At 36.5% G+C, this 22,164-nt stretch overlaps 1 protein-coding gene across 5 annotated transcripts in view; it reads right to left on the bottom strand.

Moving 5' to 3' along the window:
• MAPK8 (mitogen-activated protein kinase 8) overlaps window positions 1-22,164 on the bottom strand; it is a 102,582-nt gene that overhangs the window by 39,857 nt on the left and 40,561 nt on the right. The gene's annotated exons all lie outside the window — the stretch shown is intronic.

Raw genomic sequence — 22,164 nt, 5'->3', positions numbered from 1 at the left:
ACTTTATGGTGACTAACATAACATAAACATACACACACACACACACAGAAAAATAATGGTTTAAAAAAAAACAAACCACAATTAGAAAAAAATACCACAGAGCTTGGTTAGCCTCTGTTATACTTAAGGAGATGACTGATAGTTACAACAAAATGTTTATAAGGGTTAACAGCTTCTCTACTATAGGTCACTAGTATTAATATGCATATGTGTCTTAATTTATTGGAAAACTGTAAAATGAAAAAAACCAAATAATTAAACTAAACATGCTTTTAAGGTCACTTCCATAGCTTAAAATTTAAAACCAGTCCTTTCTATGTATTTATTATAAAATATGGAAACCTTAATTTTTGTGAGAAACTGATAAACCTTAATTCAAAAATAATTCACAATCTCATTTAGTGTGACATGGAAGAAACAACCAAATGCAGGCTAGTATGCTGGTTAGCATGTATGATCCCTACGTAACAAATACAGAGCAGCATAGTGCTGTCACCATAACAGACCCCCTCATTTCCAACAATTAAGTGTCGTGCAGATGTGAGGTTATAATGGTTGAAAGGATAAGAAGAAGGGTAGAAAATATAAGATAAAATAAGAAGATATAAAATAAAGTTAAAAATAAGAAAATATAAGAAAAATATATAGAGAAAAGCATTGAGTATATTAGGATGTGAAATAAAATAATACTGTTTTGAATTGTGTGGGGCCTCAAAAGCATGACCTAAGTTCTGACCACAGCTCTTTACCACATGCCCAACTACAAGCCAAGGAAGTCTTTTTCCACCTATTTGAGTTGCATTTATTTACAAACTGATTATCCATTCTCATTAGATGAAAGTGCTCTATTCCAAAATGCTCCGCATATCTGATAATAAACCAATTAGGTCTAAAGTATTACTGTGTTTGTGTGTTGTATTTGTATGGTTTTAAGACAATGCTAACAAAAACAAAATCCTGATAAGATTTACAATGTGAAGAATCAATTTAACAAATACTAAATGCCTAACCTGTGCCAGACACTATATTGGGCCCTAAGGCCAGATTACAGAGAAGTTCATGAACTGGATTTTAACACAATTGAATTCTTAAGAGTAGGACGGAAGGCACTGGGAAGTGAAGAGTGAGAGTACCTTGACCAGCATCCTAGCTGCTGCTAGGAGATTATACTGCAAGAGGAGGGGAACAAAAGCTGGAAGAGGAGAAACTAGTAAACTACTGTACTAATTTGGATATTGTACTAATCCAGATAAGAGATAAAATTAAAATTAATGAGGATTCTCAGATGTGATGAAACTAAACAAAAAAGTCCAAACAGTATAAGCTTAATTTAAAAGAGAAGGTAAGTAAATTGAAAGCAATTGAGAAGTCAGATAAATGATTTGGACACACTGAAGAAGGGCCAGAGAACTATTTCCAAAAATCAGTAACTAAACTAGTTATGTAACACTCCAGAGAGAAGTGCTGAAATGACAAATGTCATTAATTGTGCCTAAGAGGAAAGACCAGAAGCTTACAGAAAATGTTTGGTAATGATTTAAACATTTAGATATGCTCATAGGATGATCAAATACAGGTATTGGGTACCCAGAACAATTTCCTAATGTAACCTGAATTCCCTCCTGTCTACCACTGTAGGGAAAGAGGGAGAAAGAAAAGTGAAAAGACTTGGGAAGAGAGGGAAATGTTGGGTGTAAGGCCCCTCATCAAATATTCTACATATTGATCCTGGAAACTCGGTCTGCCCAGGGCCCGGAGACAGTAATAATGGTCTTTAGTAATGTGCACATATGGTCAGAGGCGGAGCACAGAACCTCCATAATAGCAAGGAAAGGCTTCTCTCTCTTCCCAGAACAGAATGGGCTAGGAGCAGGAGTACCCATGGTACATAAACAGAAGTCTAGACTAAGATGTGGCAGCAGCTGAGCAATGACAGGTAATACAACTCCCCAGGAAAAGGCATAGTAGAGTACCCCAGGTTAAGTAGGTAGGTCAGTGAGTGGTACCCTCCACAAATGCCACAGCTGCCATTCCCACAAACGAGAAATAGGAAACTATTCACTTATGCTCTCAGTTGAACAATATTTAATACCTGAGTCAAATTCTATGCTGGGTACAATAAACACAACAGTAATCAGCAACTGTCTATCCCTTAATGGAGCTTGCAGTTAAGACAAATAGACCTTACGTTGCTTAGTATCTGCCTGTGTATCAATATGGCTCCAAAGAGAGTATGAAGGGAAAGGACAGGATGCTAACAAAAGCAAAACTATACTAGTCTGGGCTCAGGAAAAAATTCTCTTGATGCTGTGATGTTTGAGCAAGATCTGAACACTGAATATGAGTTAACCAGGCATGGAGAAAAGGGAGCTTTCTAGGCAGAAGAAACAGCACATGCAAGGTTTGATGAATGTATACAATCCTATAACCACAACCCAAACCATGATATAGATTAATTTCCATTACTAGAAAATGTTCCCCGTGTGAGTCAATCCCTGCCCTCTATTTCCCACAAAACTCTGGCAACCGATGAACTGCTTAGTTGTATCTTTCCTAAATCTTCATATAAGTTAAATCACACAGCATTATGCAATTTGTGTGTCTGGCTCTTTAACGTGACTTTTTTTTTTTTTTTTTTTTAAGATTTTATGTTTTAAAGTTATCTCTACATCCAACATGGGGCTCAAACTCACAAACCCAAGATCAGGAGTTCCATACTCCACCGAAAGAGCCAGCCAGGTGCCCCTGCCCTAATGCATTTACTATTCACCTGTGCTGCTTCCCTTTTTACTACCAAATGGTATTTCATAATGTGGATATACCACTGGGACATATGGACTGTTGCCAGTCTGGAGGTTTACAAACAATGCTAGTAGAAACATTCACACTTTTTTTTTTTTGGCCATTCATCTTGGGTAAATATTTAGGGGTGGAATTCTGAGTCCTATGTTCAACTTTTATAAGAAACTGCCAGTTTTCCAAAGTGGCCATACCATTCTTCATTCCCAGCAGCAAAATAAGAGTTTTTACCTGCTCCGCATTCTTATGATTGCCATTTAACTTTAAGTATGCTAGTGGTATACAGTGGAATTCCACTGTAGTTTACATTTATGTTTCCCAATGATTAATGGTGTTGAGCATTTTTTCACAGGCTTATATGCAACATCTTTTTTTTTTGGTGAAGTAGCTAATTAACACTTTTGCCCATTTAGAATAGAATTGCTTTAATACTTACTTATATATTCTGGAGATACATCCTTTATCAGATATTGTGCAAGTATTTTTTCTCAGTCTGTGGCCTGCCTTTCCATTTCCATTTTCTTAAGTGTCCCTTTTTTTTTTTTTAAACATTTTACTTTGAAATAATTTTAGAACCACACAGAAGTTACAAAAATAGTACAAAGATCCTGGCTATCTTCACCCAGCTTTACTCAAATAAGAGCATCTGACATAACCACAGCAAATTATCAAAATGAGAAAGTTGACATTGGTACATACTATTACAAAGAGAAAACCTGACACTGGTACAACACTATTAAACAAACTACAGACTTTACTCAGATTTTACCAGTTTTTACATGTACTTTGTATGTAAATTTATCACATACATCTATTAGTGTAATAACAATCAGAATACAGAAGTGTTTCATCTCATCAAAGAAAATCCTTTGTGCTAGCCCTTTATATAATTACACACTCTTGCCAACCCCTACCCCTGGCAACTAGGATGCTTCCACCACTACAATTTTTTTTTCATTTAAATAACGTTATGTAAGTGAAATCACATAATATGTAACCCTTCACAGTTTCCAATATATAAGCCTTGCAAAATTTTGTTCAATTTCTCCTTAGTATTAATATTCTGGGTACTACTGTAAATGTTTTAATGTTAACTTATTTTTAAATTTTCAATGGTTCATTGCTAGCTAGTACATATAAAAAAAGTTTTTTGTATAATAACTTTGTATTAAGCTCATTTATTAGTCTTAGTAGCCTTTTTTTGTGGATTCTTTGAAGATTTTCCACATATACAATCAGTTTCATTTCTTCATTTTCAATTTGGATGCCTCTGCATTACTTTTCTTGCCCAACTGTACTAACTACCATTTCCATACAATCCTGAATAGAAGTGGTATGAGCAAACATCATTCCCTTGGTTCCTGATCTGAGGGGAAAGCCATTCAGTCTTTCACCACTAAGTATATAAATGACAGGATTTTACTAAATGGCCTTTAACAATCTTCTGTTAAACACTGTTAAACAACGTTTAATAAACATTTACTAAATGGCCATTGACAAGATGAGAAAGTTCCCTTTAAGTCCTATTTCACTAACTTTTTTTTGTATTAATAAGTTTTTTAATACTAGTTTTTTGTATTAATAAGCAATGAATTTTGTCAAATGATTTTTCTGAATCTACTGAGACAATCATATAATTTTGTTTTCTTAGTTGGTTCATATGAAGTACCCTGATTTTCAAATGTTGAACCACCCTTGTATTCCTGTAATGAATCCCACTTGGTCAAAAGTATCCTTTTTATATTACTCATTCATTTGGCTAAAATTCTGGTGAAGGCTTTTCCACTTATTTTTATGGGGAATGCTGGTCTACAGTTTTCTTTTACGGTAGCATAATGCTAACCTCATAAAATGAGTTGGGAAGTGTTCCCTCCTTTATTTTCTGGAGACTTTGTGTAGAAGTGATATTACTTCATCTTGAATGTTTGATAAAATGTCTCCATGAAGACATCTAGGATAAGTGTCTTTTTGAGGTAAGGTCTTCACTGCAAACCAAAATTTTATATATACATATATATACATAGGACTATTCAGGTTATCTATTTCTTCTTAAATAAGGTTTAGCAGTTTTGTGTTTTTCAAGGAATTTGCTAATTCCATCTAAGTTGTCCAATATAATGTCTATAGGATCCGTAATCATGTATCCTCTTTCAACCCTATACTGTAACCTGTCTTTTCTTCCTTTTTTCTTTTTCCTGATCAGTCTGGCTAGAACTTTAGCACTATTTTTGAGCATTTTAAAAAGATAGATTTTATTTTTTACTTTCTCTATTGTTTTGAACTTTTCTGTTTCTCTGGTTCCTGCTCTTGTCTTTATTTCCTTCTTTTTGTTTGTTTTGGGATTGCTATTCTCTTCTAGTTTCTTAAAATGGAAGCTTGAGTGTTGGCTGGAAAACTTTTTAATATAACCATTTAATACTAAAATTTACTCATCACTTTAGCTTCTTCCCACAATTTATCATATCCATATAACAAAATAAATAAAAACACTTATATACGTTTTACTTTATGCCAGGTCTTTCTTATTTAAAGTGCCTCATAAATTTTCCTCACAAAGGCCTATGAAGGTTTTCCAGTTGTTTATGGCTAAAGGGTAAATTCAGTTCTTGTTACTACTTCTTGGCTGGCAGCATAAATCCCAAGTACTGATTTTGTGTGATATTTCCTTATGTTAAGATAGGAATTGCTCTTTTTCTATCTTTCACATGATAAAATTAAGTCTTAGAAAGGTTAATTGCTTATGGTTACAGAATTAGTAAGGGGCAGAGTGAAAATTTGAGTCCTTCACCAACACACTATATTGAGTCCAAAATTTTTTAAAAAGTTCTTGGTGGTGAAAAAGGGTTTGAAGGGAGAGGAACAGTTATAAATACGTGGAGTCTGAGATATCTCTAGGACATCCAGATGTACGTTATCAAGTATCTGTAGCCAGATACAGGACTGGACCTCAGAGGGGAATGTGGGTAAAAGATACAAACTTAAGAGTTGTTGAACCAATGAGAATGACATTACTCAAGAAGAGTGAAGGAGGAAGGGAGAGAGACCCAAGATTCAGCTTTGTGAGCAGTCACATTTAATGAGCAATTAAAAAAAGATAAGCCAACAGGGGACCCCGGGTGGCTCAGTGGGTTAAAGCCTTTGCCTTCAGCTCAGGTCATGATCTCAGGGTCCTGGAATCGAGTCCAGCATCAGGCTCTCTGCTCGGTGGGGAGCCTGTTTCCTCCTCTCTCTCTGCCTGCCTCTCTGCCTACTTGTGATCTCTGTCCATCAAATAAATAAATAAAATGTTTAAAAAAAAATAAGCCAACAAAGAAGTCAGAGAAGAGATAGCTAGACACAGAAAATGAGAGAATACACTGGAGAAGCCAAAGGAGGTGTTTTAAAGAACAGTGGCCAATAGCAGTGAATGCTGCAGAAATATCAAAGAAACCACGAGTAGAGTAATGGGGTTCATAGAAGCTAGTGGGAATGAGCTGAAGTATAGGTAGGATATGATTTTAGAAACAGGTTAAGTGGTATCAGTATTTCTTAAGAGACATTTAGCAAAAAAGAGAGGAAACTGGGGGCGCCTGGGTGGCTCAGTGGGTTAAAGCCTCTGCCTTCGGCTCAGGTCATGATCCGAGGGTCCTGGGATCGAGCCCCTCTCATCCGGCTCTCTGCTCAGCAGGGAGCCTGCTTCCCCTTCTTTCTCTGCCTACCCCTGCCTACTTGTGATCTCTCTCTGTCAAATAAATAAATAAAATCTTTAAAAAAAATTTAAAAAAGAGAGAGGAAATTGATAGAGGAAAGTAAATGGTCAAGGGAGAATAATTATATATAAAACATATCACGGGGGGCGCCTGGGAGGCTCAGTGGGTTAAGCCGCGGCCTTCGGCTCAGGTCATGATCTCAGGATCCTGGGATCGACCACATCAGGCTCTCTGCTCAGCAGGGAGCCTGCTTCCTCCTCTCTCTCTCTCTGCCTGCTTCTCTGCCTACTTGTGATCTCTCTCTGTCAAATAAATAAATCAAATCTTTAAAAAAAAAAAAACCATATCATGGTATAGCATAGCACATACAACACAACATATTTACCTACCACAGCACATACAACACAAAGACAACATAAACATATTTATCTACTATAGTAAGAATGCAATATAGAGAGGGTGAGAATAGGGGAATGAAAAAGAAAAATAAAGTTTCAGATAGCACCATCTCTCTGAAAAGGCAGAAAGGAATGGGATCCAGAACACATGCATGGCCATACAGATGGAGATACTGCTGTAGCTGTGCCATCAGAAAATACCATCAAGACTGAGATGGAAGGATCAACTTCCAAGACAAGGACATGAAGGATACTAGTGAAATTACGGAGGATGCATTTGTTCTCCTGTTCTCTCCGTGATGATACTGGAACGGCAAAGAGTGTGAGGAATAAATGTTAATGGTCACTGATGACTCTCATGGCCCCTATTCAGGAAGGTCTCCTCTTGGATTAAAAACAAAGGAACTACAGTTGTAGAATTTAGATGTGACTGGTTAGGGAGCTCATAGCAATAAGAGAAAAGATAAGCATTATTATTCCATTGAACAGATGACTAAACTGAGTCTCAAAAAGGCTAACATACAATCAAATGTTGTGGAAATGTTGAGGTTCAGCTCTAGTCTTCAAATTTCACCTCTTATTAGTTCTCTAGCAAAAATACTAAACTCAATGTCAACATGGCTAAATTATCATCCCCCAAAACTCTCATGCACCTAAAATTTCCTCATTTCCCTTTCCTTTTTGTGAAATATTTTGTTTTTTTTCTATCCCAATTCTATCTACCAAAGACTAGCTTAAGTATGACAGTCATGAAGCTTTTTCTACTCAAACCAGCACGAACCTAATTTCTCATTCAAACTACTCTGTATATTTAAATATGCAGATTTTACTACCAGACAGCAATCTCTCTCCCTCTCTCTCTAAGACTTTATTTATTTGAGAGAGAGAGAGAGCATGCAAGGAGAGGGGGAGAGAGAGAAATCCCAAGCAGACTCCATGCTGATCTCACAGCCCGCAAGGATTTGAGGCAGGGCTCAATCCAACAACCGTGAGATCATGACGTGAGCTGCAACCAAGAGTCAGACACTTAACCGACTGAGCCACCCAGGCATCCCCAGCCTGTGATCTTTTTAAGGGTAAGGACTGTTCTCTGCATCTTCAGATTTGTAACGGTTATAATTTAATACTAACTGCTTAAAGAAGTTAGCCAAGAATATAAATCTTTTTAAAGTCACAAATTATGTAATAAATTGTTCTATTTTCATCAGTGTTTTCCTTCATTAAAAGGAAAGAAAAAGATTGAATTAGTTTTTTATGACTCAAGGTTTATTTCTGTGATGTCTACACAAGGAACAAAACTCCACCACTATCAGGTTGGCCCACCTATAAAATGGCTGGTCTGCTAAGCCTGAATGTGGAGACAAACAAGTTAAATAAAACAGTTATATTAAAATTATTTAGGGGAAAAGAGTGAGTTCAATGCAGCCACACCAAAAGGCCTTACAACAGAAAATAACTTGGGTTACATCACAAATATATTTAACGGCTAAGCTTAGAATTTAGCTAACTAACTTCAGAAGTTACCCTGCAGAAAAGTGAAACTCAACAAGCTCCTATAATCCTTGCAACAAATAAGCTATTAGTAAATATTAAGACTTAAGAAGCTTATTATTAAAACGGAATGAAGTAAAACCAACAAAGAAGAAACAGAATTCTCTACCTGTCCACCATCTCTAAAGCTGAATGGTGTGAACATACAGACACTACTATACTTTTCTTTCTCCTAGAGTATATTTTACACTCTAGCTTAGTGATTTTTCCAATTTAAGTGTTCATAAAAATTAATTTTCAGGAATGTGTGTACACAAAAGAATTTTATATTGTCTTTTATGAATTAGTGAACTTTGAAGAGTGGTTCTGACTTTGGCTTTATATACTGACTTTAGACTCTAACTCCAGTGTATAAGAGTCAAATCTACATAATCCATAAAACTTGCACAGTCAAAATCAACCCTAAAAATTATTTAAATCATCATATACAATAACTTCTCAAGGACACACTAAATATGAGATGTTACCCAATGGGAAACACAGGAACTAATTAAAACAGAACAGCAGATTCCTATATGAAAAGGGCACAAGCAGATTCCTGTCACTTCTTTCATTTTATCTGTCCACTAAGACAGGCATGGCTGGATATTTATAGTTAAACTCATGTAAGATGAAATGTCACTACCAGAAGCATTAAAATAATGCAGCTTCTAGGAAGAGGTCAGAATCTTATAAGAATTAATTCACCAGATTCTGACTTTATGAAAGTAAGACACTAAATGAGCCTATATGAGGGCTGAAATAATGCCCCTCTAAACTTGAGACTCTTCCTTATTCTCCTTCCTTTTGTGCACTACTCACTTACAAAGAGGAGGTTAGAATCTATTCCCACAGATCCTCTGTAAAAAAAAAAGGTAGAGGGCAAATCCTTTAAGCTCCTTTAGTTATCCACTGAGTACAGAGAGAAAGTATTCCAGCCAAAAGATAACCTAGTGCCTGGGCCACTACCAATTCTTTCTACTATGCAGCAATCATATCTAGTATGCCCTCTTTTCTAGGAGAATTCAATCCCCACCACAAAGGGATTGGAGGAAGTAAGGCCCAGTTTGTACTTCAGTAACTGGTTTTTATAAGATCTATTTATAAAATAGATTTATCTTTTTTTAAAATTTATTTTTATTTTAATAAACATAATGTATTTTTATCCCCAGGGGTACAGGTCTGTGAATCGCTAGGTTTACACACTTCACAGCATAAAATAGATTTATCTTTTAATTAAGCTTACCTGAGTAGGTTTATTATATCACAACCACAAAGTAATGCTAACACCAGTGTCCCTTCACAATTTCTGTATTTTGAGGTGGATGCCTTTAATTAAAATAGTAGCAGCCACATGAAATCCCTAAGCTTCAGAACTAGTTTCTAAGCCTTCAGACAGTCAAATTATTTATTAAAGATCTCGGGACTTTATAGCAGTGTCCTCAGCAGTAAAGTGGCATGCTTCTGACTACTTTTGAAACAACAGTAACAACCCAATATGTATATTCCACTACCATTCACGTTTTTCTTAGCTGGTATCCAAGATTCTAAAATTACTTTGTCCTGAAAATGGCAAAAATCTCAAAATATTAGAAAGCTAGCTCTGGGCTGCTCAATTATATCTAGATTGTTAATGTTAGAGGTTAAAACGCAATGGGAATTTTCTCAGTGACATTCGATTTAATAAAAATAAGTAACCTAGGGACGCCTGCATGGCTCAGTTGGTTAAGTGTCTGCATTCAGCTCAGGTCATGATCCCAGGATCCTGGGATCGATTCCTGCATCAGGCTCACTGCTCAGTGGGGAGCCTGCTTCTCCCTCTGCCTCTGCTTGCTTTCTCTCTCTCTGGCAAATAAATAAAAACCTTTAAAAAAAAAAAAGTAACCTAATTTGTAAGAATATACTATATCTCAAGGAACTCAAAAGATACTTCCATTTTAAAGCAAAGAAAAATGTATACTTGTAGATTCCTATAACATTTTTTTGAGTTCTTAGGCAAGAAAGAATACCTATAGCTTTAAGGCATTTTTGCACACTATGATACCTTGGGTTAACTCTTCTGCTATTGGAAAAACTGATCATACAAAAGAACTCATTCCTTGAGAAAGATTCAAATGCCCAACATTTTCTAATTATAACTTTTGCCAAGTCTTCTAGTAATAAGATTCTCAGGCTCACAAGAGAAGAAAATGTTGATCACATTTAACCACCACAAGAGACACTTCCTAAAACCACAAATTAGGAATAGCAAATGAGAAGTGTCCCAGATGCATTTTACAGGGAATTTTATTCATATTAGTTAATTCCACATATAATTACCACTAGTTTATTTTGCCAGCAGTGTAATTATGATCAGAATTTTGAAAAAAAGTGCTTGGTAGGTGTTGGAAGAAAGTGATTCCATTACAAAGAACTTTCCTGTAATTAAATATGCTGCTCCCAAGAGAAAAAAAATAATCACTGAATTTCAGAGTAAATCACACTTCGTTTCAAAATCTGAAAGCTCAGCAAGATGGAGAAGAAAAACAGCTTTTCCATCTAACTGTGATAACCAGATATAACAAATCTATGCTGAAGATTTATAAGATTAATAAAAAGGTTTAATAGTCTAGTTACAAACCTATAAATCAATCATTCAAAAATACCTTTAATTTTATCCTCTAACTCATCTTCAGGTTGCTCTTCACTGAGTAAGACCTATACCTTGTACCACAAAAATCTCTTTTTTCACTACCAACACAATAGCAGCAACAAAAGCTAAAGACTAAAAACACAGATTTTTTTCCTGCATAAATTTATAGCAGATACTAAATATTTCTCCTCTAATCCTCCTCCCCTCACACTTCCCAAGAAGATTTATGACTTGCTGTTATAATTCAATAACCTAGATATGGAAAAAGCTCATGAAATCACTGAGAAGGCAATTTAAACATAACATGGGTGTCCCACATGTTAAATGGCAGAAGTGATAAAATGGCTTTTCCTTGGTTTGGATTTTTTGATTCATGAAAGACAACAGTGCTAACCAACTTACTGTATTTACTTGTTCTTAAAGGGGATGCTAACAATTTTAACCTTATTATAAAACAATGAAGTACTGTGAAGGAAAAAGATCCTTGAATAATAATGTCTAATGATATGATGCAACAAAATGTACACAGGAAGAAAGCCTAGAAAAGCAAAGTATGCTAGATTCACTAAGTACAAGAATAAGTGATCTTAGGATCAAAAAGCCCCAGCAGGACTATAACCCTGAATAATCAATAATTATGATACTCCTGAGGCATTAAGAAATTAAATAAATGACCAGTGTATTCCATTTCAGAAAGCCAGAACCTGGTTAATAAATTTTTATAAAGAAGCTAATCAAAGTTTTATTTTTTAAATGTTAGTATATAGGAAAACAAAAATCACACATAATACACATCATAAATTGGCAGTAAACATGTTACAAAAAAGTCACAATTACTCCTCAAATCCTTACAATCACCCTTCATGCTCCACTATCTCTTGAATCCTCTGAAGAGGATTCCCAAACCTGGGCCTGCTCTTGAATCTAGAAAACCCTAGATTTCCCTAGTCAGCTATCTTTCCTAATTTCTACAATACAGTTGACCAAGGAATGGCACAGGATTTGAACTGTGCAGGTCATTGCATACATGATTTTTTTTTCAATAAATACAATACACTACTATAAATATATTTTCTCTTCCTTATGATTTTCTAGGTAACATTTTCTTTTCTCTAGCTTACTTTACTGTAAGTATACAGTATATAATACATATATAATGATTTATATATTATATAGTCATATATATATGATATAGTTAATCAACTATATTATCAGTAAGGGTTATAATGAACAGAGGACTTTAAGTAGTGAAGTTTGGGGAAATCAAAAGTTAGATGCAGATTTTCCACTGTGCAAGGCCTGGTGCCCCTACCCCCACATTGTTCAAGGCTCAACTGAATCCATCTCAAATAGTCACCCTGTGTCTTAAATCTCAACCCTACCTTACTTAGGAGATAAAGGCGATCCCTTCCTAGAGAAAACCAAAGTCAGGAAATACTTTAGTTTCTCTTGCCAAACCAATATCCATATATTTATTTTTGCTTTACTATTATACTATAACAGTGCTCTGGATAACTCTCCTGTTGCTCAAATAATCATCACTCTTTCTCCTAGCACTCAAAAATGACTAAGGCCCTGCTATCCAAAAAAAAAAAAAAAAACCACAAAAAAACCCACACTTAAAAACCCTATTTCACCACCCGAATGTTTATAGCAGCAATGTCCACAATAGCCAAACTATGGAAAGAACCTAGATGTCCATCAACAGATGAATGGATCAAGAAGATGTGGTATATATACACAATGGAATACTATGCAGCCATCAAAAGAAACGAAATCTTGCCATTTGCGACAACATGAATGGAACTAGAGCGTATCATGCTTAGCGAAATAAGTCAAGCGGGAGAAAGACAACTATCATATGATCTCCCTGATATGAGGAAGTGGTGATGCAACATGGGGGCTTAAGTGGGTAGGAGAAGAATCCATGAAACAAGATGGGATAGGGAGGGAGACAAACCATAAGTGACTCTTAATCTCACGAAACAAACTGTGGGTTGCTGGGGGGAGGGGGGTTGGGAGAAGGGGGGTAGGGTTATGGACATTGGGGAGGGTATGTGCTTTTGGGTAAATTGGAAGGGGAGATGAAACCATGAGAGACTATGGACTCTGAAAAACAATCTGAGGGGTTTGCAGTGGCGGGGGGGTGGGAGGTTGGGGTACCAGGTGGTGGGTATTATAGAGGGCACAGCTTGCATGGAGCACTGGGGTGTGGTGAAAAAATAATGAATACTGTTTTTCTGAAAATAAATTAAAAAAAAAAACAAAAACAAAAACAAAAAACCCTATTTCACTATCAACAGCAATCTCTAACCATAGGCCCCTCTCTCTCCTTCCTCTCAAATTCTCATGTTATTCCCACTCTTTACCCCTCACAGAGTCCTCAATCCTCTGCTTCCATTTTCACTTCCGTTAAACTCATTTGCCAAGGTGCTCAACAAATGCCTTGCTCTGAAAGCCAATAGAACTGTACTTCGTATCACTGATCAGCAGAATCTGGCCCTGTTCACCACATTCTCCTTCTCTGAGTTCCCAAAAGTATTGCACGTTCTGATTTTTCTCACCTTCCATTCTTCCTTCGTCTTCCTCTGCAGGCTCCTTTTCCCTGCCTGCCAGCCCTCAAACAGGACTGTCTCCAGGGCTCTCCTGGCTCTCTTCTCTTGTTATCTTTTCCAGGGCCATCTTACCACTCTCATGACTTCAGTTACCACTTAAAACTAGCTTTTGAACATTTACCTACCCTTGAGCTTTTTCCTCTGCCCTAGATGCATACATTCAATGGTCTATTAGGCATCTCCATTTAAATGTCTCAAAGCTACCTCAAACTCTGCATGAGTGAAATGTAAAATGTAAAAATGTGTAAAAATGAAGAATTCATTTCATCTCTTCCAATCCCCACTTAACCTTCTTCTGTGTTCTTTCCAGCTCTGGGTACTATCATCATGAACTCAGTTATTCAAGCAAGAAACAGACAGTATCCTTGATTCTCTATCCTCCCATATCCAATTTACCATACAATTCTGGAGATCCTATTTTTAATCTATCACAAACTCATTCTCTAATTCACCACTCTAACTCTGACCAACATTATTTATTGCCTCAATCACCGTATTGTCCTATAAAGACCTCTAGTCCCCTGCCCTCAATTCTTCACTCTGATGTCAGACTCATCTTCTGAAACTGATTAATTCTCAGAAATTTACTCAGCCCACAACTCACTGCACCCCCTTAATTATGAGAGGGGCGGGCTCTGAAGCCATTGTTTCTGCTATATGTTCTCCTGGCCATGGGCTGATTAGACTTAGGGGAGACGACTGATTTAATGAGTCAATTAGACTTTCTCCAGGGGATGTGGAATTGGGAGAAAAACTAAGAGGCTGTGGCTTAGCTTTGCAGTCCAAGGAAACAGAGAAGCCAGTAGAGAAAAAAACAATGAAGTAGAAGCTAGAGACAAGATACCTTGTGGGGAAGGTGAAAAATACGGAGACAGAGAGAGCCTTGATACTAATTCAGGACCCATTTTTGTGAGGTCCAGCTGCACTTCCTATCCTTGCATATGCTGAACTTCTCTGGATCACTTTCTTTGTGTTTTGCTTCAGTTTCTTACTTAAAACTAAAAGATCCTTAACAAAAATAATCCTTCTAACATGCAAATTTGATCCTGACTCTCCCTTGCTTAAAATCATACCATGGTACCCTTTGGCTCGTAGGACAAAGCTCAAATATTTCATCAGGGTTTCCAGGGCTATGGATGATTTGTCCCTGGCCTCCTCTTCATCCAGGTTACAACCACAATCTCTCTCACCTCCAAGGTGACACAGTTTCTTTTTATCTGCAACATAGTTCTCCCCACTCCCTTTCCTTAGTTAAGATCTACTCATCAGCAAGGCTTTGAGTTTAGTGGTCTGTGCAGTCAGTCCCAGGGCACACTAGCTTTCCTCTATGGCAGCATATGCATTACCCTAATTGTAAATGTCTGAATTTCCCATTGGACTAGTAAAAACTCTGTTATGGCAAACAGTGATTGCTTTGTTCACAGTTGTGCTCATAGAAATGCACAGCAAATACCCAAATACTTAGGAATGAATGAATAGAATCAGTTGCCAAACTGTGCTGATTTCACTCTGATCTTGATAAATTTCTATAGATACTACCCTATTCAATCTCATTTCTTCTTACCTAAATTCTTTCAATGAATTTGTAACTAATCTCTCTGCCTAATTTCAACTCATTCAAATACATCCTATTTCCTCTAACAAGCAGATACAAAGAGATGTTAATTCTCTCCTCTGCTTAAAAACTGACTCAAGCATAAAGCCCATCCAAGTGAACTACCTTTATTTCTTGACACATATCAAACTTTTCTGCCTGTAAGTCTCTGTTCTCTTTTGTGAAATGCCCCTCTCCATCTTTTTCAAGTGTTCAAATATAAGCCATCATATTACGCCAAAAAATGGTACTTTTCATCTGAATTTTATCTATACTGCATATGAAAACTTAGTTTTTACACTGTACTAAGTTACCTATATATCTAAATGTAAAATTTTATGTCACCCAAAATATGTCAAGTTTCTTCTTTATGCAAAGACAAAACGTATAACACAATTCAGTGTAAATGATGTAACTGAGTTATTAATGTCCCCAAACATGGTAATAATCAAGACTACTATATTACAGTAATAAAACTGCGTTTGTCTACAACAGAGAACTTTTCATATTTAGAATGTTTTCATTACCAAGATTGCTGCTTTGTGCTGGTTAACAGCATTCCTAAACAATTAACTTGAAACTTACTTTGTATTAACTAAAATGTCTTAATTGTAAAAGTGAAGAAATAACCAACGTATCTCAATGAATATTAAAATTTTCATTTGTGGCCTTCTGAGATATCTGAGATGGCTCTTGGTTTAACACCTTCTCATCATTCAGTTAAATATTCAAGTCCAAAAGACAAAGTGAAATAACATTCGTGATTACACAGCAGAGAAGATTCAAGAAAGCAAGATTTTTTCTTTTGAAGGCAGCTATTAAAGTGCAATAATAAATCTTTACAAATATCCAACCTCTTCAGAATAGTTGGCTGCCAGTACTTAGGGTGAACAGTTTTCAATCCTATATGGCACTGCTTTCCAAACTATGATTTCAACCCACTGACAGATCATGAACTCAATTCAGTGGATTAGAAATTTTTTTAATGAAACAGAAAAGAATAAAGAAGATCAAAGAGAGCAGCTCATGTGTTAATAAGTATTTGTGAAAGTTTTACTTTCACACACACACACTGTGTACTGTAGAACAGTATTTTTGTGATGCTTTTGTAGACCAGATATTTGTTATGGACCACAATCATAAAAGTCAAAATACGGGTGTGTGGGTGGTCCAGTTGGTTAATGTCCAACTCTTGATTTTGATTCAGGTCATGATCTTGGGGTTGTGAGATCAAGCCCCACCTCTGGCTCCATGTTCAGTGCAGAGTCTGCTTGAGATTCTCTCCCTCTGCCCCTCCCCCAAACCCTGCTCATGCACATGCTCTCAAATAAATAAAATAAAATCTTTTTGCCCATGTGTCTTTTAACTATCATTGGTTTATTACTGGCCCTCCCCCAAACCCTGCTCATGCACATCAATTAAGTAAAATAAAATCTTATTTATAAGACATAGGGGCATAAAATATATATTAAAAATATTCATTTAAAGAAATATTCATTTTTTTAAAAAAACCTCCATTTCCAACTAATAGTAAGTTACAGTGGGTTAAATATATGAATATACCTAGGGTTCTCTTATTATATAGGGCATTCACTCATAGCTGCTTCAAATTATGGAAAACAGATTAAATAAATTGTATTTTATACAAATTCTCATTTATTTTTTATTTTTTACAGACTTCACTTGCCAAGAACTTTCTACAAGCTATGAAGTAGAACATGCTAGTTATTAAATTATCTATTGTGACATCTCCTTGAGTCAGGAAGTGACTAAACAATAAAATAAGCAATAAGATTTAGATTAAGTTGATTCAGCAAGATACTATTGGTATTCAATTGTCATACCGCCATTGTAATTCACTGAACATGCTCATTTCTTGACCACTTAAGAGTTCTTTCCCTCTGTTTAAAAAAAATCATTCAGGGGCGCCTGGGTGGCTCAGTGGGTTAAGCCGCTGCCTTCGGCTCAAGTCATGATCTCAGGGTCCTGGGATCGAGTCCCGCATCGGGCTCTCTGCTCAGCAGGGAGCCTGCTTCCCTCTCTCTCTCTCTCTCTCTGCCTGCCTCTGCCTACTTGTGATCTCTGTCTGTCAAATAAATAAATAAAATCTTTAAAAAAAATTAAAAAATAAAGAAAAATAAAAAAATCATTCAGATACACAGCATTTAAATAACAAATGACTAGGAATTCCATATACTTTTTTTTTTTTTTTTTTGGTGGGGTCTGACCTCAACCCTGAGATCAAACCCAAACCAAGACCAAGAGTCAAACGCTCAAACAACTGAGCCACCCAGGCACCCCGCCCCACATACTTTTTAAAACATCTGTGCCAAAGTTTCTTTATAGACAGATAATTTTACACTTCCCTCAAAAGATGGGGAAAAAATCTCCCTAGTTTATCATTACCTAGGTTATCAAGAGTTGGCAAAGCTCTGGATTTTCCATATAATGTAACATTTTATGAATATGGTAGTAATACTGTCAATGCCCAATAATACATAAAAAGGAATAAAAATCTCAGTACATCCAGGCAGTACGTAGGATAATTTACAAGGTGACAGGAGAGGTATAAATTACTCATGCATGGTCATGGGAAGATGACATTGTTTAACTGCAATTTGATGACACAAAATGACATCCATGTGTTCAAGTCAGCAGTACTGATTATTTTTGTTTTCATAGTTGTTAAGGTACAATAACAACTTTGAAAACCTTGAAGGCTATGTACCTAAAGACTCTTTAGTAATACAACGAAAAGGGAAGAACACTACAGAGCCAAGAAAAATGATACTATAACCATAGAGAAATTAAATACCTGATAAATATATTTATATTTGTATAAATATATATATAAACACACACACACATTTGTTTTCCTTTGTATCAGTCTTGTTTACTTAAGAACCTTGGATAATAAGTGCATATCCTGTTTTACACAGTTTAGCTACATGATCCTTAAACAATAGTGAATAAAGGGAGTTTTATGAAAAGAAATAAATTGTTGTTATCTAGTATAATACCATTAATATTTTGTATATTTTTATGTCAATGACTTGTCTTTTTACTTTAAACCATATAATACATTGCCAAACTGATGGAAGCAGTTTATCACCATGGGTACTAAATATATACATATATAATACTTTAAAAAATAAGGTTAGGTACAATTTCTCTGGATAAATCAACTTCTACACAAAGATTACTATCATTCTAAAGTTATGTCAAAGACAGTATGACTGACTACTCTAGTTTCCTAAAACTGCTTTATAATATCAAAGCTGTTTAAAAGATCAGTTATCAGAGGCAATCGATTCACTGTTTGAATCGATTTAAAATGGTTCTGATGCTTCAGAAAATAATCATTTCCTCTTGGTCAAAACAATAAAAGCAACCCTTGATATCCCAGAGGATATTTCTTTTTCCCTTTTTGGAGGCACAAGGACCATCTTCCCAGGAGACAACACTGATGCCTAGAAAGAATAAAAACCTTGAAGCAGGTCTTTTTTTTTTTAAAGATTTTATTTATTTGACAGAGAGAAATCACAAGTAGGCAGAGAGGCAGGCAGAGAGAGAGAGGGGAGGAAACAGGCTTCCTGCGGAGCAGAGAGCCCGATGTGGGGCTCGATCCCAGGACCCTGGGATCATGACCCGAACCGAAGGCAGAGGCTTTAACCCACTGAGCCACCCAGGTGCCCCAGCCTTGAAGCAGGTCTTACCATGGATCCAAATTTTGCTTCTCCACTTACTAGCTGTTTGATTCTGGGCAATTTACTTAGCCCAATAGATTCCTCAGTTTCTACATCTGTAAAACGAAGATACCTTTATTTATCTTTCAGGCTCCTGGGAGAATCAATTAAATATGTACATCACTTAAGAAAATGGAACATGATCAAGCATTCAACCAATCTTATTTCCCTTTCCTTTCCACTTAAAAAACTCAGAATTAACCATAAACATAAAATATTTCTAAAAAATACAGCTTTAAAAATTTATTTATTTATTTGAGAGAGAAAGAGAATAGCATGAGAGGAGAGAGGTCAGTGGGAGAAGCAGACTCCCTGCAGAGCAGGGAGCCTGATGCAGGATTCGATCCCAAGACTCATGAACTGAGCTGAAGGCAGTCGCTTAACCAACTGAGCCACCCAGGCACCCTAAAAAATACAGCTTTAAAAAATCTTATTTTCAGGGGCGCCTGGGTGGCTCAGTGGGTTAAAGCCTCTGCCTTCGGCTCAGGTCATGATCCCAGGGTCCTGGGATCGAGCCCCACATCGGGCTCTCTGCTCTGCAGGAAGCCTGCTTCCTCCTCTCTCTCTCTGCCTGCCTCTCTGCCTACTTGTGATCTCTGTCTGTCAAATAAATAAATTTAAAAATCTTTAAAAAAAAAATCTTATTTTCATACATTATCAACAGGGACAATGTCAAAACAAGGTAAAACTCTCCTCATGATATATACATGATTGATTACAAATCTAACCTCCATCAGTCATTCCATTCTACCTATCACTTGGCTTCAAAAACTCAATGAAAAAAATTAATGGGGGCACCTGGGTGGCTCAGTGGGTTAAGCCTCTGCTTTTGGCTCAGGTCATGATCTCAGGGTCCTGGGATCGAGCCCCACATCAGGCTCTCTGCTTGGCAGGGAGCCTGCTTCCTCCTCTCTCTCTGCCTACTTGTGATCTCTCTCTGTCAAATAAATAAAAAAAATTTTTAAAAATTAATGGAGTGGGCTCCTTACTGATAAACATGTCCTGTTTATTCTTCTGGTGTTTTCCCCCACTGCCTAGTACAATGCCAAATACATGAACACTCAATAAATATTACTACCAAACTGCAGCAAATAGCCTGATGTGCCTCAAAAACTCATAAAAGTACCACATTCTGCAAAATGACTCAAGAGACTATGAGTCAGGAAGAAAAGGATGTTATTAACCTTGTGCCCAGTTTGAGGGAATCTATATATAGATTATTGGCAACTGAACCCAGACCCAAAACAGCTCTTACAAGCAAAATACAAAGTCTTCTAAGCATTGTAATACACTTTACGTTCTTTACTTTTATATGAAGAATACTCTAGCTACTTTTCAGATGTTTGTAAATAATCAGAAAATGTGGGGGATTTGCATTCAAAAATACATAAACCACTGGAAAAAGTGGTCCAGATAAGAGCTCTTCCAGACACCTTAAAAGCAAGCAGTACTCAGAAAACAAAAATCACATTCATAGCAGGCAAATAGCAGTAAGTGCTGCTAAAGTGGTACACCTGAGCCATCTAGTGGATATGAGAAAAAAAGTTTAATTCTCTAAAAAAATGCCTATTGTCCCAATTCTGTTCTGTGAAAAAAGTGTGTATGTTTGGGGTAATAGTAAATTATAATCTATAAAAGATAGTAGAGAACTAAGAACAGGTATTGGGAAAAAATGAAGATTAAAGTGGTGACAAATTCATCTGGATGGAATTCAGATTTTACAGATAATTAAAGATGAATAATACAAATACTAATTTTTACATTTTTCTTAAAACCACATAACCAAAATACATGTAACTATGTAAAAGACATTACAGAAAATAAGGAAGATTTCCTCCAGAGGCAAAGGTCTGAGGAAGGGCTACAGGCAGTAGAAACAAGGTGGCAGCCTCTGGATAAAAAGAAGAAAAGGGAACTGGGAATAGAGTGATAGATGATGATATCTTTCTGCCTGAGGACTCCCATGCTATTAGGGTTAAGAGGACCCTAGCTCACTTAGGATATCGTCCTTTTCTCCAAAACTCCCCCATAACTTCCAACAGAGCAGGAAGCCTTAGGAAAATGGAGGAGATTTAAACTCCAGGCCTCAGGAAGGATGAGTACTCTTTCAGGTATTCAAATCAAAAGCATTGCTTCTCAAAGTGAAATATGAAATTTAAAAGCTTCAGAAGCCACAAATTAATTGAACAGTGTGAAATGGGCAATTTGCTTAAATCTGGTGGGCATTTTTTTCTTATCCGTAGAATTATGGTCTCGGAATAAATAAGAGGCAAGATCACTTTTAATTCTAAAATTTAATAGTTTTTAGTGCCCTCCCCCAATCAAGAAGTTAACTAAAAGAAAATGTGGTTTTTTTGGTTTGAATTTTTCCCCATCAACTCACATTATCAATAGAAACTGTGTCTCAAGCTCCAAAGAGGAAATAAGATTCCATTTTATTTATTTATTTGACAGAGAGAGGCAGGCAAAGAAGGGGGAAAGCAGGCTCCCCGCTGAGCAGAGAGCCCGATGCAGGGCTCGATCTCAGAACCTTGAGATCATGACCTGGGCCAAAGGGAGAGGCTTAACCCACTGAGCCACTCAGGCGCCCCTCCAAAGAGCAAATAAAGATTACCTAACCCTAAAATGCAGAAACACCAAAGTGAGCATAAATAGGACACTAACTCAAGTTCATATTAATAAGCAAGACAGAAAAACAAGGGTCTAAAGATTCAATTACAATACAACAGAAATCTTTGAAGCTAAGAATTTAGCTTGAAAAAAAGCCAACTTTTGCTTAAATATCAGTAAGTATCATTCTTTCAGAGATTTACTTAGGGAGGGGAAAAGAGGCGGAAGGGATGGGTATATGGGTGAAAAGAATAAATGGTAGAAAAAAAGACACAAACCACGCTACCCTTAAAAAGAGGCAATACTAGCAATTATCAAGAAAGAGTAAAAAAATAGCCCATTTTGCTGGGCATACAAGCCTCGTGAAGGATCTATATAGCTGGAAATAAGAGTAGGAAGGTGGGATGAATTTATTTTTGCACTGTAGACCACACGGAACCATCTGAGAACTCTAAGCAAGGCAAATGAACCTGGCCACGTCAATGGAAATGAGGGAAGACTTGTAAGTACTAGAAAGAGAATCAACAGGATTTGCTAACCAGCTGAATATA

This window comes from Neovison vison, chromosome 2 (genome assembly GCF_020171115.1).
Source record: "Neovison vison isolate M4711 chromosome 2, ASM_NN_V1, whole genome shotgun sequence".
NCBI classification, from domain to species: Eukaryota; Metazoa; Chordata; class Mammalia; order Carnivora; family Mustelidae; genus Neogale; species Neogale vison.
Note: the sequence above shows the minus strand (reverse complement) of the source record. Positions and strands in the feature narration are given on the sequence as shown.